Source organism: Phoca vitulina, unplaced genomic scaffold (genome assembly GCF_004348235.1).
Source record: "Phoca vitulina isolate PV1807 unplaced genomic scaffold, GSC_HSeal_1.0 scaffold96, whole genome shotgun sequence".
Taxonomy (NCBI): Eukaryota; Metazoa; Chordata; class Mammalia; order Carnivora; family Phocidae; genus Phoca; species Phoca vitulina.
In genome coordinates this window covers 438,210-453,836 of record NW_022589799.1, presented here as the reverse complement: position 1 = coordinate 453,836, position 15,627 = coordinate 438,210, and the positions used below count along the sequence as shown (strand labels likewise).

Sequence of the window (15,627 nt, the reverse complement as noted above, 5' to 3'; positions counted from 1 at the left end):
AGCAATTCACAGAAAACTGTTTACAGTTCTTTTTTACAGTACAGAATTAATAATTCAGCCAATTGTTTTATTTTCTCCATGAAATTCCAAATTATAAGAATTTTTTAGAGGGACACCTGGGTGGCTCAGTCGTTAAGCATCTGCCTTTGGCTCAGGTCATGATCCCAGGGTCCTGGGATCGAGCCCCGCATCGGGCTCCCTGCTCCGCGGGAATCCTGCTTCTCCCTCTCCCACTCCCCCTGCTTGTGTTCCCTCTCTCGCTATATCTTGCTGTCAAATAAATAAAATCTTTAAAAAAAAAAAAAAGAATTTTTTAGATGAGGTATATGAAATGATTGGATTCAAATAAGGCTGTGGTCACAGTATCAGAGCCCTAATTAATGGTAAGATCACAAAGTCCATGGGAGAGTGTGGAGAGCACAGTGTTGCAACTGCACAGACTTGCCTCTAATTGCTGGCTCCTCCAGTTACCGGGTCTGTGATTGAGCAAATTTCCTAACTTCCCTGAGCCTGTTTCGTCATTTTTTTTTTTTAAGATTTTATTTATTTGACAGAGAGAGTCACAGCGAGAGAGCGAACACAAGCAGGGGGAGTGGGAGAGGGAGAAGCAGGCTTCCCGCTTAGCGGGGAGCCCGATGCGGGGCTTGATCCTAGGACCCTGAGATCATGACCTGAGCCGAAGCCAGACGCTTAACGACTGAGCCACCCAGGCCCCCCTGTTTCCTCATCTTTAAAGTAAGGATTATAATGCATACTTTGCATGATCATCAAGGTTATTAAATGAATTATATACAATGGTCTGGCACTCTGCCTGACATTATAGCAGGTGTTCAATAAATGGTAATTATTAATATTATGTAATTATGAAATCTTATGGACTTAGAACCCAATATAAGTCATTCTTTTTTAAGGCATTCTTATTTTGATTTAATTTTTACATGTGTATGGTTTCCATCAAGAGAGAAGAGCAGAAAGTATGTATATTTTTGTTTTCTTTTTCAAAGACTTTTTCTTCAAGAGTTGACCCCCTCTCCCTGAGATTATGGAAATTATTGAAGGTCCTTTAGGGAGCAGTGTGATCTGTTGGATTCCTTTACTATCTCTAGGAGATCAAAGAGAAGGTTTTCTTCTATTTTAGGAAGAGTGTAGCTTTTGATGAATAGTGAATGATACATGTAAATACTAAAAATGTGCTGAAAATTCCTCCAGATACTTTTATTGTTTAACTCCCTTGTATACAAAAACTACCGTCTACAACACTCCCTGATCTTCATGTGGGCATTTACCCACTGCCTACTCTTACTACTTATGGTTGTGGTGGGGTAGAGGGTCTGCTTTTGACTTGGAGGGTGAAGAATGCTACTTGGCTATTACTAGGAAATGGTGAGTGGGCATGCAACCTGGGTTAACTAAGGCAGAGAAGATCTCAGGACACCTGTGTGAACTGCCATCAAAGAGACATCATTCCATGTTCCCCCTCCCCCTACACCTTGAGATTTGAGCCTGGAAGTGTGTAGGCTGAGATGCTGCAGCCGTCTTGTGACTGTATGCCAACAGTTTGCCTGAAAATGGAGTCAGCAAAGAGAAAAGCAAGCTGAGAGACTGAGAGATTCACTTAACTCTGATGATACCCTTTGAGCCTCCGATTGAATACTGCCTGCAAGTTCCATCTAGGACTTTTGAATTATGTGAACCAATACATTCTCCTTTCCACTTATCAAAGTTTGAGTTGAGTTTTTTTTGTTACTTCAAATGGAAGTGGAACTAACTGATAGAATTGCTAATTGCTTTTTACTATGTTCTGTGTTTATAATAAATTTAAAAAACACCAAGATAACCAGGGCATGTTAAGGAAAGAGAAGTAATAGAGAGAGGAGAGAAGGAAGAATAAACAAACCCTCCCCCCAATTCTTTCATAGCTCCACTTTTCCTCCAAAGCAATGACTGAGTCAATATCAATCACATTATACTTTATTTTTTGATACATTCAATTGGGAGCAAGAGCAAAGGCTTGTCTGGGGATGCTGGAGGCCTGCTTCTAAGAACTTCTGCAGAAATAGGACTGTGTCTATGGCCCCAGCCCCGTTCAACTATGGGAACTACCTGGCTGTCTAAGCATGGTACTTGCTTTAGAAAATGATTTAACTGCCTCCTTGTCTAACATTCCTTTTATCTTCTCAAGTCAGAGATCCAGAACCCATTTGTTTTTAGGTCTTCTATTCTCTCCCAGCACCCAGGACACCAAGGCCTATTTTTAAATTCCAGTAGTAGAGATTTGAGTAGACCATATTCCTCACTTCATGGCATATTTCATTATTGGTCTATGCAGATTCTTTTTTAGAATGGTTGATTCTTCACTCTCATTCCTCCATACCTCCCCCACCAGACAATTGTTCTAATGAGTTTACTGTGTATCTCTTAATTTGTATGGGTTCCTTAGAATATGCATCATTAAGATACCTAGGAATAAACCTACCTAAAGCGGTAAAGGATCTGTACTGTGAAAACTATGGAACACTTATGAAAAAAATTGAAGAGGACACAAAGAAATGGAAAAGCATTCCATGCTCATGGGTTGGAAGAACAAATTGTTAAAATGCGTATACTACCCCAAAACAATCTACACATTTAATGCAATCCCTATCAAAATACCAGCAGCATTTTTCACAGAGCTAGAACAAACAATCCTAAAATTTATATGGAGACACAAAGGATCCCAACTAGCCAAAGTAATTCTGAAAAATAAAAACAAAACTGGAGGCATCACAATTCCAGATTTCAAGCTATATTACAAAGCTGTAGTCATTAAGACAGTATGGTACTGGCACAAAATCAGACACATAAATCAGTGGAACAGAACAGAGAATGCAGAAGTGGATCCACAACTGACGGTCAACTAATCTTCGACAAAGCAGGAAAGATTATCCAATGAAGAAAAGTCAGTCTCTTCAAAAAATGGTGTTGATTAAACTGGACAGCAACATGCAGGAAAATGAAACTTGACCACTTTCTTAAACCATACACAAAAATAAACTCAAAATGGATGAAAGATTTACTACATTGAGATGTTTTAAATATAATTAAAAAAAATTTATTTTATTATGTTATGTTAGTGACCATACAATACAACATTAATTTTTGATGTAGTGATCCATGGTTCATTGTTTTCATATAACACCCAGTGCTCCATGCAGTATGTGCCCTCCTTAATACCCGTCACCAGGCTAACCCATCCCCCCATCCCCTTACCCTCTAAAACCCTCACTTTGTTTCTCAGAGTCCATAGTCTCTCATGGTTCCTCTAGCCCTCCGATTCCCCCCTCTTCATTTTTCCCTTCCTTCTCCTAATGTCCTCCATGCTATTCCTTATGTTCCACATATAAGTGAAAGCATATGATAATTGACTTTCTCTGCTTTACTTATTTCACTTAGCATAATCTCCTCCAGTCCCATCCATGTTGATGTAAAAGTTGGGTATTCATCCTTTCTGATGGCTGAGTAATATTCCATTGTATATATGGACCACATCTTCTTCATCCATTCATCTGTTGAAGGGCATCTTGGCTCTTTCCACAGTTTGGCTATTGTGGACATTGCTGCTATGAACATTGGGGTGCATATGGCCCTTCTCTTCACTACATCTGTGTCTTTGGGGTAAATGCCCAGGAGTGCAATTGCTGGGTCACAGGGTAGCTCTATTTTTAATTTTTTGAGGCACCTCCACACTGTTTTCCAAAGTGGCTGTACCAACTTGCATTCCCACCAACAGTGTAAGAGGGTTCCCCTTTCTCCACAACCTCTCCAACATTTGTTGTTTATTTCCTTGTCCATTTTTGCCATTCTAACTGGTGTAAGGTGGTATCTCAATGTAGTTTTAATTTGAATTTCTCTGATGTCTAATGATGATGAACATTTTTTCATGTGTCTGTTAGCCATTTGTATGTCTTCTTTTGAAAAGTGTCTGTTCATGTCTTCTGCCCATTTTTACCCACAGAATGGGGGAAGATATTTGCAAATGACAATACAGACAAAGCGTTGATTTCCAAGATCTATAAAGAACTTCTCAAACACCCCCCCCCAAAAAATATATATATATATTTGAGAAACAAGACAGAAGATCATAGGGGACGGGAGGGAAAAATGAAACTAGACGAAACCAGAGAGGGAGACAAACCATAAGAGACTCAACCTCAGGAAACAAACTGAGTGTTGCTGGAGTGGAGGGGGGTGGGAGAGATGGGGTGGCTGGTGATGGACATTGGGGAAGGTATGTGCTATAGTGAGCACTGTGAAATGTGTAAGACTGATGAATCACAGACCTGTACCCCTGAAATAATACATTATATGTTAATAAAAATAAGAGATGGATCAAATATATATATAATATATAAATTTGTTTCTGATATGCAAAAGCATTTGGCAATACTTTTACAGCATTTGATTTATAGAATGAAAATTTCATACAGTACTCATTTTGATATTAAAAAAAATTCTCATAAAAATTTTTTATTACAAGCCTGACTGAATGATACTGTTCTCTTCAGTTTCTGGTTATGGTAATTAAAACCTTCATTAAGTCTGTTAACAAATCATTACCTGTACATTTATGAAGGCAACTGACATGATTTGCAAACAAAACCTTCAGGTTTTATGTCATTTACCAAAGAGTGCAGTTTGGCAAGAACAGAAAGCCCAGTATGCAAATTTACAAACTGTTTTACAAATTTAGCAGTTCCTGTGACACAAACTGGTTCAACCTTTCAAGGTACCATCCATAAAGTTCCATAAAGGTACCATCCATAAAGTTCCACATCATTGTGACCTGCCCCCTTGACCCACAGAGGCTCCATGAGTCTTTGACAATGCTCAAACAATGGAAGGCCACATGAGAAGTCACTGACTTCATCTTCAGTCCCATGAATTATTAATACAGGAGATGTTATCTTAGAGTTTTTGTCAATGTTTGGGAATGCATCCAAACAGTACGTCTTCAAGACTTCTGTCAGTACTACTGTCAGGAAAAGTGACTCCCATTCCTGAGGTCAAAGGAGAATGAATAGTAGCAGCAGCACTCTCAGAATAAGCAGCAAGACCCACAGATGGTCCTGTCCCTCTGCTTTGTCCATATATACTCACATTTTCAGGGTGAATGCCATATCTTGTCATAAGAGCAAGCCAAGCAGCTTCTATATCTGCATAGAGGTTCTTCTCCAGGCTGGCTATGTGGTCGTTTTTCACTTGGGCTATTTTTAATAGGACCTATTGGTTTAGATTCCTGTCTGAGAATTTCATGGATTCACTCCTGAATGCAGGAGATAAGAGAACCTGTGATTCATAACTTTTATATTTAACAATGTAATAAAAAACAAAGCTCACACACAAATATGAAGTTGCCTTTCCTTGAATGAATTTTGCCTGAATAAAGTAATGAAAGAAAAAGAAAAAAAAAAAAACGGATGAAAGACCTCAATGTGAGGCAAAAATCTATCAAAACCCTGGAGGAGAACACAGGCAAAAACCCCTTTGACCTTGGCCACAGTGACTTATTAGATACATAGCCAGAGGCAAGGGAAACAAAAGCAAAAATGAATTATTGGGACCTCATGAAGATTAACAGCTTCTGCACAGTGAAGGAAACAATCAACAAAACTAAAATGAAGCCTACAGAATGGGAGAAGATATTTGCAAATGACGTATCAGATAAAGGTTTAGTATTCAAAATCTAGAAAAACTTATCAAACTCAACACCCAGAAAATAAATAATTCACTTAAGAAATGGGCAGAAGACATGAATAGACACTTTTCCAAAAGAAGACATCCAGATGTGTATAACCCAGTTATCCCAACCCCCACCCACCTCCTTATCTGCAACCTTCAGTTTGTTTCCCAGAGTCAAGAGTCTCTCATGGTTTGTCTCCCTCTTGATATCTTCCCATTCATGAATCATTGAAGATTATATCAAAAACTAATGATGTGCTATATGTTGGCTAATTGAATTAAAAAAAAAAAGACATCCAGATGGCCTACAGACACGTGAAAAGATGCTCAACATTACTCATCATCAGGGAAATACAAATGAAAACTATAATGAGATACTACCTCACACCTGTCAGAATGGTTAAAATTAACAACACAAGCAACAACAGGTGTGGGTGAGGATGCAGAGAAAGGGGAACCCTCTTATACTGTTGGTGGGAATGCAAACTGTTGCAGCCACTCTGGAGAACAGTTTGCAGGTTCTTCAAAAAGTTAAAAATAGAAGTACCCTATGACCCGCAATGGCACAACTAGGTATTTACCCAAAGCATAGAAATATAAAGATTCAATAGAAAGACTTCCTAAAGGTAATGAGAAACGACCCAAATAAATAAAATCATGAATGAAAGGGGAGAGATCACAACCAACACTGAAGAAATACAAACAATTAGAATATTATGAGCAACTGCATGCCAACAAACTGGCAATCCGGAAGAAATGGATAAATTCCTAGAGACATAAACTACCAAAACTGAAACAGGAAAAAATAGAAAACCTGAACAGACCCATAACCAGTGCTCATGCTACTCAAAGCAATCTACACATTCAATGCAATACCATTCAAAATACCACCAGCATTTTTTCACAGAGCTAGAACAAACAATCAAAAACTGTATGCAACCAGAAAAGACCCTGAATAGCCAGAGGAATGTGGAAAAAGAAAGCCAATAAGAAATGCAGAGGGACACTATATCATACTTAAAAGGTCTATCCAATAAGAAGATCTAACAATTGTAAATATCTTTGCCCCCAACATGGGAGCAGCCAACTACATAAGCCAACTGTTAACCAAAATAAAGAATCATATTGATAATAATACTTTAAAAATAAGAGACCTCAACAGGTCTATTACTCTCAGCAATAGACAGATCATCTAAGAAGATCAACAAAGAAACAAGAGCTTTGAATGACACATTGGACCAGATGGACTTCATAGATATATATAGAACATTCCACTCTAAAACAACAGAACACTCATTGTCTTGAATGCACATGGAACTTTCTCCAGAATAGACTACATACTGGGTCACAAATCAGGTCTCAACCAATACCAAAAGATTGAGATTATTCCCTGTATATTTTCAGACCACAATGCTTTGAAATTGGATTTCAATCACAAGAAAAAAATTGGAAGGAATTCAAACACTTGGAAGTTAAAGACCATCCTCCTAAAGACTGGGTCAACCAGGAAATCAAAGAAGAACTTAACAATTCATGGAAACCAATGAGAATGAAAACAAACTGGTCCAAAACCTATGGGATACTGCAAACGTGGTCCTAAAGGGGAAATACATAGCTGTCCAAGCCTCACTCAAAAAAGTAGAAAAATCTTGAATGCACAATAGCTTGTACCTAAAAGAGCTAGAAAAAGAACAGCAAATAAAACCTAAACCAAGCAGGAGAAGAGAAATAATAAAGATTAGAGCAGAGATCAATGAACTAGAAATGAGAAAAAGAGTAGAGCAGATCAATGAAACTAGAAGCTGGTTCTTTGAAAGAATTAAGATTGATAAACCACTGGGCAGACTTATCCAATAGAAAAGAGAAAGGACCCAAATTAATAAAATCATGAATGAAAGGGGAGAGATCATGACTAACACCAAGGAAATAGAAATAATTATTAGAAATTACTATCAGCAACCATATGCCAACAAATTAAGCAACCTGGATGACATGGATGCCTTCCTGGAAACTTATAAACTACCAAGACTGAAACATGAAGAAGTAGACAACCTGAATAGGCCAATAACCAGTAACGAAATTAAAGTAGTAATCAAAAACCTCCCAAAAAACAAGACTCCAGGGCCAGATGGCTTCCCAGGGGAATTCTACCAAACATTTAAAAAAGAAATAATACCTATTCTTCTGAAGCTGTTTCAAAAAATAGAAACAGAAGGAAAACTTCTTAACGTTGTTCTTTGAGGCCAGCATTACCTTGGTCCCAAAGCCAGGCAAAGACCCCATCAAAAAGGAGAATTTCAGACCAATATCCCTGATGAACACAGATGCCAAAATACTCACCAAGATCCTAGCCAATAGGATCCAACAGTACATTAAAAGGATTATTCACCACCACCACGTGGGATTTATTCCTGGGATACAAGGGTGGTTCAACATTTGCAAATCAACCAATGTGATAGAGCACATTAATAAAAGAAAAGACAAGAACCATATGATCCTTTCAATTGATGCAGAAAAAGCAATTGACAAAATACAGTATCCTTTCCTAATCAAAAGTCTTCAGAGTGTAGGGATAGAGGGAACATTCTTCAATTTCATAAAAGCCATCTATGAGAAGCCCACAGCAAATATCACTCTCAACTTTTCCCTTAAGATCAGGAACATGACAGGGATGCCCACTCTCACCACTATTGTTCAACATAGTACTAGAAGTCCTAGCATCAGCAATCAGACAACAAAAAGAGACAAAAGGTATTCAAATTGGCAAAGAAGAAGTCAAACTCCTCTCTTCCCAGATGACATGATACTTTATGTGGAAAACCCAAAAGATTCCACCCCCAAGTTACTAGAACTCATACAGTAATTCAGTAATGTGGCAGGATACAAAATCAATGCACAGAAATTGGTTGCATTTCTATACACCTACAATGTAACTGTAAAAAGAGAAATTAAGGAATCAATTCCATATACAATAGCACCAAAAACCATAAGATACCTAGGAATAAACCTAACCAAAGAGGTAAAGGGTCTATACTCCAGAAACTACAGAACACTTATGAAAGAAATTGAGAAAGACAGAAAGAGATGGAAAAACATCCCATGATCATGGATTGTAAAAATAAGCATTGTGAAAACGTCTATGCAGTCTGCACTTTCAAAGCAATCCCTATCAAAATACCATTGACATTTTTCACAGAGTTGGAACAAACAATTCTAAAATTTGTATGGAACCAGAAAAGACCCGAATTGCCAGGGGAATGTCGAAAAAGGAAGCCAAAGCTGTGGGCATCACAATGCCTGACTTCAAGCTATATTACAAAGCTGTGATCCTCAAGACAGCATGGTACCAGTATAAAAATAGACACATGGATCAATGGAACAGAATGGAGACCCCAGAAATGGGCCCTCAACTCTATGCTCAACTCATCTTCAACAAAGCAGGAAAGAATATCCAATGGAAAAAAGACAGTCTCTTCAATAAATGGTGCTGGGAAAATTGGACAGCCACATGCAGAAGAAGGAAAGTCGACCATTCTCCTATACCATACACAAAGATAAACTCAAAATGGATGAAAGACCTCAATGTGAGACAGGAATCCATCAAAATCCTAGAGGAGAACATAGGCAGTAACCTCTTTGACATTGGGCACAGTGACTTCTTTAAAGGCATGTCTCTAAAGGCAAGGGAAACAAAAGGAAAAATGAACTTTTGGGATTTCATCAAGATAAAAAGCTTCTGCACAGCAAAGGAAATAGTCAACAAAACCAAAAGACAACTGACAGAATGGGAGACGATATTTGCAAATGACATTACAGATAAGGGCTGGTATCCAAGATCTATAAAGAACTTTTCAAACTCAACACCCAAAAAACAAATAATCCAGTCAAGAAATGGGCAGAAGACATGAAGAGATACTTCTCAAAAGAAGACATACAAAAGGCTAACAGACACATGAAAAAATGCTCCATATCACTAGCCATCAGGGAAATAGAAATCAAAAGCACAATGAGATATCACCTTACACCGGTTAGAATGGGAAAAATTATCAGGGCAGGAAACACCAAGTGTTGGCGAGGATGTGGAGAAAGGGGAACCTTCTTACACTGTTGGTCAGAATGCAAGCTGGTACAGCCACTTTGATTAATAGTATAGAGGTTCCTCAAAAAATTAAAAATAGAGCTACCCTATGGCCCAGCAATTGCACTACTAGGTATTTATCTCAACAATACAGATGTAGTGAGATGAAGGTGCACATGCACTCCAATGTTCATAGCAGCAATGTCCACAATCGCCAAAATGTGGAAGGAGCTGATATGCCCTTCAACATACAAATGAATAAGGAAGATATGGTTCATATATACAATGGAATATTACTCAGCCATCAGAAAGGATGAATACCCACCATTTGCATTGACATGATGGAACCGGAGGAGATTATCCTAAGTGAAGTAAGTCAAGCAGAAAGACAATTATCATATAGTTTCACTCATATGTGGAACATAAGGAATAGCATGGAGGACCACAGGGGAAGGGAGGGAAAACTCAATGGGAAGAAATCAGAGAGGGATACAAACTATGAAAGACTCTGGAATCCAGGAAACCAACTGAGGGATACAGAAGGGAGGGGGGTGGGGGAAGATGGGGCAAGAGGGTGATGGGTATTAGGCGGGGCATGTGTGGTGATGGGCACTGGGTGTTATACACAACTAATGAATTGTTGAACACTACATCAAAAACTAATGATGTATTATAGGTCGGTTAATTGAACATAATAAAAAAAGAAAATAAAAAATAAAAAAGGGGGAAGTATAGGGGGGCTTTAATCTCTCAATGTGGATAAAGCAGGGTTTTCAGTAGTTCATGGGTGTATTTTGTTCTGTGTATTTGAGCACACTACATCCCAAAATCACTAAGAAAGTAAAACTTGTATATATAAAAAGGTAGACATCTAGGCTCTTTCCATAGTTTCACTACTGTGGACATTGCTGCTATAAACATTGGGGTGCAGGTGCCCCTTCAGATCACTACATTTGTATCTTTGGGGTAAATACCCAGTAGTGCAATTGCTGGGTCATATGGTAGCTCTATTTTCAACTTTTTGAGGAACCTCCATACTGTTTTCCAGAGTGGCTGCACCAGCTTGCATTCCCACCAACAGTGTAGGAGGGTTCCCCTTTCTCCACATCCTCACCAACATCTGTCGTTTCCTGACTTGTTCATTTTAGCCATTCTGACTGATGTGAGGTGGTATCTCATTGAGGTTTTGATTTGTATTTCCCTGATGCCGAGTGATGTTGAGCACTTTTTCATGTGTCTGTTGGCCATTTGGATGTCTTCTTTGCAGAAATGTCTGTTCATGTCTTCTGCCCATTTCTTTTTTTTTTTTATGGTCAAAAGCCATTTATTTATTTATTTTTTTCTATCCCTCTCTTTTTTTTTTATTTTATTATGTTATGTTAATCACCATACATTACATCATTAGTTTTTGATGTAGTGTTCCATGATTGTTTGCGTATAACACCCAGTGCTCCATGCAGTACGTGCCCTCTTTAATACCCATCACCAGGCTAACCCAACCCCCCACCCCCTCCCCTCTAGAACGCTCAGAGTTTTTCAGAGTCCACAGTCTCTCATGGTTCATGGTTCGTCTCCCCCTCCGATTTCCCCCCCTTCATTTTTCCCTTCCTACTATCTTCTTTTTTTCTTTTTTAACATATAATGTATTATTTATTTCAGAGGTACAAGTCTGTTATTCAACAGTCTTACACAATTCAGAGTGCTCACCATAGCACATACCATCCCCAATGTGTGTCACCCAGCCACCCCATCCCTCCCACCCCCACCAAAAAAGCCATTTATTTTGGTTATTCTTTATCACCAGTGCATAATGTAATCTCTATATGAATGAATGCATGGATTATTAAATCAATTAAACACATTGCCAAGGGAAAAATAATTTGTAACTGGATTTTTTTATTCTATTCATAAGGAAATGAAGAATGAGAGAGAATTACCTTATACCTGTTTATTTAGAACAAAGAAATTAAAAGATTTGAGTTTATATTCTGAAGTTTGTGCGGACTCCAGAATAGTGTTCTCCATTTCTATTACAGTTACTCTTAACAATTTGACTCCAGTTATGGCCAAGAATAAAAAATTCTGTGTTATGAACACTAGGGAGCTAGAATAACAACCAGGAATTTTACCAATTTCATTGTTCAAAAGCAAGCAAAAGTTACCCAAATCTGGGGAAATAGCCAGGACATAAGAAAGCATACTATTTTTGAAGGCTTTTAAGGTATTTTTTTTTTTTTTACTTTTGTTGCATTGTTATTTTTTTAAATTTTTTATTGTTATGTTAATCCCCATACATTACATCATTAGTTTTAGATATAGTGTTCCATGATTCATTGTTTGTGCATAACACCCAGTGCTCCATGCAGAACGTGCCCTCCTCAATACCCATCAACAGGCTAACCCATCCTCCCACCCCCTCCCCTCTAGAACCCTCAGTTTGTTTTTCAGAGTCCATCGTCTCTCAGGGTTCTTCTCCCCCTCCGATTTCCCCCCCTTCATTCTTCCCCTCCTGCTACATTCTTCTTCTTCTTTTTTTCTTTCTTAACATATATTGCATTATTTGTTTCAGAGGTACAGATCTGAGATTTAACAGTCTTGCACAATTCACAGCGCTTACCAGAGCACATACCCTCCCCAGTGTCCATCACCCAGTCACCCCATCCCTCCCACCCCACCCCCCACTCCAGCAACCCTCAGTTTGTTTCCTGAGATTAAGAATTCCTCATATCAGTGAGGTCATATGATACATGTCTTCCTCTGTTTGACTTATTTCGCTCAGCATAATACCCTCCAGTTCCATCCACGTCATTGCAAATGGCAAGATCTCATTCCTTTTGATGACTGCATAATATTCCATTGTGTATATATACCACATCTTCTTTATCCATTCATCTGTTGATGGACATCTTGGCTCTTTCCACAGTTTGGCTATTGTGGACATTGCTTTCTGCCCATTTCTTGATTGGATTATTTGTTCTCTGGGTGTTGAGTTTGATAAGTTCTTTATAGATTTTGGATACTAGCCCTTTATCTGATATGTCATTTGCAATATCTTCTCTCATTCTGTTGGTTGTCTTTTGGTTTTGTTGACTGTTTCCTTTGCTATGCCAAAGCTTTTTATCTTGATGAAGTATATATATATACAATGGAATATTATGCAACCTTCAAAAATGAAATCTTGCCATTTGCAACGACATGGATGGAACTAGAGGGTATTATGCTAAATGAAATAAGTCAATCAGAGAAAGAAATTTATCATGTGATCTCCTGATATGTGGAATTTGAGAAATAAGACAGAGGATCATAGGGGATGGGAGGGGAAAATGTAACAAGATGAAACCAGAGAGGGAGACAAACCATAAGAGACTCTTAATCTCAGGAAAACTGAGGGTTTCTGGAGTGGAGGGGGTTGGGAGGGATGGGGTGGCTGGGTGATGAACACTGGGGAGGGTATGTGCTATGGTGTGTGCTGTGAATTGTGTAAGACTGATGAATCACAGACCTGTATCTCTGTAACAAATAATACGTAATATTTTAATTAAAAAAAGGAATAAAATAAAATCTTCCACATCTTTAAAAAAAGGTAAAACTGAGTAGAGTGTAAAACAGTCTAAAATAAAGCATATATCTATAAAAATATAGGTGTGTAGAAATACAAGTTAAAAAGCACCTATGAAGAAATGAGTTGGTAGTAGACATCTTGCCAAACACAATCCGTTTTCTGCTTGTAGAGATCCAGATATATGTTCTGACATCTCAGGTTGATTTTGTGTGTGTTCAAAATAGTTTGATAGATATCCAGCTAAATTCAGGGGACCAGTTTAAATGGGGTCCCCTACTCCTCTGCCATCTTGCCTTCCTTCTTCTGTCAACTGCTTTTCTGCTTTGTTTGAGAGAAATATATTCTTTTTCTCTTCTAGTATATTAATGTGACAAACTGCAAACCCAGGTTATCTGATTTTGAATAATTTTTGGATTCTTGGTATAATCCTGCTTTGATAATGACATATTTTTAAACACACTGTTGGATATAGTTAGTTAATACTTTAGGATTTTTGAATATACTTTCATAAATTAAATGGGACTATGCTTTTATTGTATTGTTCATATCTAGCTTTAGAATCAAGGTTATACTATTTTATAAAATTTGTTGGGGAGGTATCACTTTATTCTTTTGTTCCTTCTTGCCATTTTCCTAAGCCTTCATTTGAAGGTTTAGCACATTTGTTTTACCTTTTTATTTCCTAATTAATGTATTTGATGCTATACATTTCCCTGTAAGAAGTCTTTGATGTCTGTTTCACAAATTTTGACATGGAGTATTTTCATCATAATTTAGTTCTAAGTGCCTTTCAGTTCTCCTTATTATTTATCTTTAACCCAAAAACTGTTAGTTTCCAAAAATATGAGGGGGTTCTTTTGTATCCATTTGCTATTAGTTATTTGCTGTATTATGGTAGAGACTCTAGGCCATATGATATTGATCTTCAAGAATTTATTGCTTTATGGTCTGAATAGTCATTTTTTTGGACTTTGTCCTAGAAGAGTACATATTCCTATTTTATTTTATTTATTTTTTTTTTTTTTTAAGATTTTATTTATTTATTTTGACAGAGAGAGATACAGAGAGAGAGGGAACACAAGCAGAGGGAATGGGAGAGGGAGAAGCAGGCTCTCTGCTGAGCAGGGAGCCTGATGCGGGGCTCGATCCCAGGACCCTGGGATCGTGACCTGAGCCGAAGGCAGACGCTTAACGACTGAGCCACCCAGGCGCCCCTACATATTCCTATTTTAATGGATAGAATTCTTATGTTTGTAATAGGTTGAGCTTGACAATCTATTTTTAGTTTTTTTAAAACAGCTTTATTGGGATATAATTGATATACAAAGAACTGCACATATTTGGTGAATACACTCTGATAAGTTTGCCCATATGCAACACCAGTGATGTCATCGCTACAGTCAAGGTAATAGGCATATTCAATACCTCCCAAGTTTCCTTATGTCTCTTTTTTCCCTCATGGTAAGAACTCTTAACTTGAGGTCTATTCTCTCTTTTTTTTTTTAAAGATTTTATTTATTTGACAGAGACACAGCGAGAGAGGGAATACAAGCAGGGGGAGTGGGAGAGGGAGAAGCAGGCTTCCCGCCGAGCAGGGAGCCCAATGCGGGGCTCGATCCCAGGACCCTGGGAACATGACCTGAGCCAAAGGCAGATGCTTAACAACTGAGCCACCCAGGCACCCCTATTCTCTCTTTTTTAATTTTTTTTTATTTTTTATTTTTTTAATTTTTTTAATTTTTTTTTATTTATTTGCGAGAGAGAGAATGAGAGACAGAGAGCATGAGAGGGAGGAGGGTCAGAGGGAGAAGCAGACTCCCTGCTGAGCAGGGAGCCCGATGTGGGACTCGATCCCGGGACTCCAGGATCATGACCTGAGCCGAAGGCAGTCGCCTAACCAACTGAGCCACCCAGGTGCCCTTCTCTCTTTTTTTAAATTTGAGTATAGTTGACACAAAATGTTATATTAGTTTCAGGTGTGCAACATGTGAATCTACAAGTTTATGAATTATGCTCTCATAGCAAATTTTGAAATGCACAGTACTGTATTGTTAGCTATAGGTCCTATATTGTATATCAGATCTTTAGAATCTATTTACCTAGCATAACTGAAATTTTTTACCCATTGAACAACAAATTCCCATTTCCCCCTTCCTCCAACCCCTGACAACTATATTGTATTCTCTGTTTCCATGAGTTTTACTATTGTAGATACCCTCTATAAATGGAATCATGCAGTATTTGTCCTTCTGTGCCTGGCTCATTGCAG

General features: G+C 38.1%; 1 pseudogene; it reads right to left on the bottom strand.

The window, feature by feature from the left end:
* Window positions 1–4,544: 4,544 nt before the first annotated feature.
* The window catches only part of LOC116627312, a 38,612-nt pseudogene continuing 27,529 nt past the window's right edge, over window positions 4,545–15,627 (bottom strand).